The sequence below is a fragment of the Ambystoma mexicanum genome, unplaced genomic scaffold (assembly GCF_040938575.1).
Source record: "Ambystoma mexicanum isolate Mex_15411 unplaced genomic scaffold, UKY_AmexF1_1 Mex_scaf10, whole genome shotgun sequence".
In the NCBI taxonomy this organism is placed as follows: Eukaryota; Metazoa; Chordata; class Amphibia; order Caudata; family Ambystomatidae; genus Ambystoma; species Ambystoma mexicanum.
Genome location: NW_027182325.1, coordinates 3,062,501 through 3,065,000, shown reverse-complemented (window position 1 = coordinate 3,065,000; position 2,500 = coordinate 3,062,501). Strand labels below are relative to the sequence as shown.

Sequence of the window (2,500 nt, the reverse complement as noted above, 5' to 3'; positions counted from 1 at the left end):
TGCAGTTTTGAAAGGCAATTGTGAAATGGCTCACTTCCTGAACTTGGAGCACAAAAAAGCCTACAGCACCTGGTATTCCCAGGTGGTCTCCCATCCAGGTACTAACTAGGCCCGACACTGCTTAGCTTCCGAGATCAGACGAGATCGGGCGCATTCAGTGTGGTGTGGCCGTAGGCTCTGGGCCTAGTGAGTTTTGTACTTTTAAGCATCTAGTCGGCTAGACCTTGCAGTTTTGAAAGGCAATTGAGAAATGGCTCACTTCCTGAACTTGGAGTACAAAAAAGCCTACAGCACCTGGTATTCCCAGGCGGTCTCCCATCCAGGTACTAACTAGGCCCGACACTGCTTAGCTTCTGAGATCAGACGAGATCAGGCACATTCAGTGTGGTGTGGCCGTAGGCTCTGGGCCTAGTGAGTGTTGTACTTTTAAGCATCTAGTCGGCTAGACCTTGCAGTTTTAAAAGGCAATTGAGAAAGGGCTCACTTCCTGAACTTGGAGCACAAAAAAGCCTACAGCACCTGGTATTCCCAGGCGGTCTCCCATCCAGGTACTAACTAGGCCTGACACTGCTTAACTTCCGAGATCAGACGAGATCGGGTGCATTCAGTGTGGTGTGGCCGTAGGCTCTAGGAATGCTAAGAATATTACTCTTATGCATTTGCATTTAGTAAGCTAAGCCATGCAGCCACTTGCAACATGATACCACGCTCATCGCTCGATCAGGCTCGATCAGGCGAGATATATAAGACTGGTGGGCCCATTCAGGACTCCTATGTCTGGTAGGATAACTTTAATTCATCCATCCTGTGTCTGTTGCAGGGAGGTGGAGAGAACAATCAACACAATAATGGTTTTCTTTCATGCCTCTTGAAGGACTCAATATTCTCTGTACTGCATTACATGTGAAAGTCGATTTATTACCCATGAACACACTACCTGTATGCTAATTCTATGTAAAAAGGTAGCTCCAGCCCTCATGATGTTGTCCAACATTTCCGCTATAAAACGGGATACAATTATTTTGGAAACATACCAAATTTGAAAAATAATTGAGAAGTTGCGCAATTACTAATCATGGAGCACAAAAAAGCCTACAGCACCTGGTATTCCCAGGCAGTCTCCCATCCAGGTACTAACTAGGCCTGACCCTGCTTAGCTTCCGAGATCGGGCACATTCAGTGTGGTGTGGCCGTAGGCTCTGGGCCTAGTGAGTTTTGTACTTTTAAGCATCTAGTCGGCTAGACCTTGCAGTTTTGAAAGGCAATTGTGAAATGGCTCACTTCCTGAACTTGGAGCACAAAAAAGCCTACAGCACCTGGTATTCCCAGGTGGTCTCCCATCCAGGTACTAACTAGGCCCGACACTGCTTAGCTTCCGAGATCAGACGAGATCGGGCGCAATCAGTGTGGTGTGGCCGTAGGCTCTGGGCCTAGTGAGTTTTGTACTTTTAAGCATCTAGTCAGCTAGACCTTGCAGTTTTGAAAGGCAATTGAGAAATGGCTCACTTCCTGAACTTGGAGCACAAAAAAGCCTACAGCACCTGGTATTCCCAGGCGGTCTCCCATCCAGGTACTAACGAGGCCCGACACTGCTTAGCTTCCGAGATCAGACGAGATCGGGCGCATTCAGTGTGGTGTGGCCGTAGGCTCTGGTTCTTGTGAGTTTTGTACTTTTAAGCATCTAGTCGGCTAGACCTTGCAGTTTTGAAAGGCAATTGAGAAATGGCTCACTTCCTGAACTTGGAGTACAAAAAAGCCTACAGCACCTGGTATTCCCAGGCGGTCTTCCATCCAGGTACTAACTAGGCCCGACACTGCTTAGCTTCTGAGATCAGACGAGATCAGGCACATTCAGTGTGGTGTGGCCGTGTGCTCTGGGCCTAGTGAGTTTTGTACTTTTAAGCATCTAGTCGGCTAGACCTTGCAGTTTTAAAAGGCAATTGAGAAAGGGCTCACTTCCTGAACTTGGAGCACAAAAAAGCCTACAGCACCTGGTATTCCCAGGCGGTCTCCCATCCAGGTACTAACTAGGCCTGACACTGCTTAACTTCCGAGATCAGTCGAGATCGGGTGCATTCAGTGTGGTGTGGCCGTAGGCTCTAGGAATGCTAAGAATATTACTCTTATGCATTTGCATTTAGTAAGCTAAGCCATGCAGCCACTTGCAACATGATACCACGCTCATCGCTCGATCAGGCTCGATCAGGCGAGATATATAAGACTGGTGGGCCCATTCAGGACTCCTATGTCTGGTAGGATAACTTTAATTCATCCATCCTGTGTCTGTTGCAGGGAGGTGGAGAGAACAATCAACACAATAATGGTTTTCTTTCATGCCTCTTGAAGGACTCAATATTCTCTGTACTGCATTACATGTGAAAGTCGATTTATTACCCATGAACACACTACCTGTATGCTAATTCTATGTAAAAAGGTAGCTCCAGCCCTCATGATGTTGTCCAACATTTCCGCTATAAAACGGGATACAATTATTTTGGAA

At 47.0% G+C, this 2,500-nt stretch overlaps 6 non-coding genes and 2 pseudogenes across 6 annotated transcripts; all 8 read right to left on the bottom strand.

Moving 5' to 3' along the window:
- Positions 1-57: 57 nt before the first annotated feature.
- On the bottom strand, positions 58-176 carry LOC138550792 (5S ribosomal RNA). Its single transcript, XR_011294538.1, has one exon. It is a non-coding gene; the product is annotated as a 5S ribosomal RNA (ribosomal RNA).
- A 106-nt stretch (positions 177-282) lies between these two features.
- LOC138550825 (5S ribosomal RNA) lies at positions 283-401 on the bottom strand. The gene has a single exon (XR_011294570.1). It is a non-coding gene; the product is annotated as a 5S ribosomal RNA (ribosomal RNA).
- A 106-nt stretch (positions 402-507) lies between these two features.
- Positions 508-626, bottom strand: LOC138549238 (5S ribosomal RNA). The gene has a single exon (XR_011293023.1). It is a non-coding gene; the product is annotated as a 5S ribosomal RNA (ribosomal RNA).
- Positions 627-1,089: 463 nt separating this feature from the next.
- LOC138546549 (5S ribosomal RNA) lies at positions 1,090-1,198 on the bottom strand (annotated as a pseudogene).
- Positions 1,199-1,304: 106 nt separating this feature from the next.
- Positions 1,305-1,423, bottom strand: LOC138548271 (5S ribosomal RNA). Its single transcript, XR_011292080.1, has one exon. It is a non-coding gene; the product is annotated as a 5S ribosomal RNA (ribosomal RNA).
- A 106-nt stretch (positions 1,424-1,529) lies between these two features.
- LOC138550590 (5S ribosomal RNA) lies at positions 1,530-1,648 on the bottom strand. Its single transcript, XR_011294340.1, has one exon. It is a non-coding gene; the product is annotated as a 5S ribosomal RNA (ribosomal RNA).
- Positions 1,649-1,754: 106 nt separating this feature from the next.
- On the bottom strand, positions 1,755-1,873 carry LOC138542539 (5S ribosomal RNA; annotated as a pseudogene).
- A 106-nt stretch (positions 1,874-1,979) lies between these two features.
- LOC138539027 (5S ribosomal RNA) lies at positions 1,980-2,098 on the bottom strand. The gene has a single exon (XR_011287107.1). It is a non-coding gene; the product is annotated as a 5S ribosomal RNA (ribosomal RNA).
- Positions 2,099-2,500: the final 402 nt, after the last annotated feature.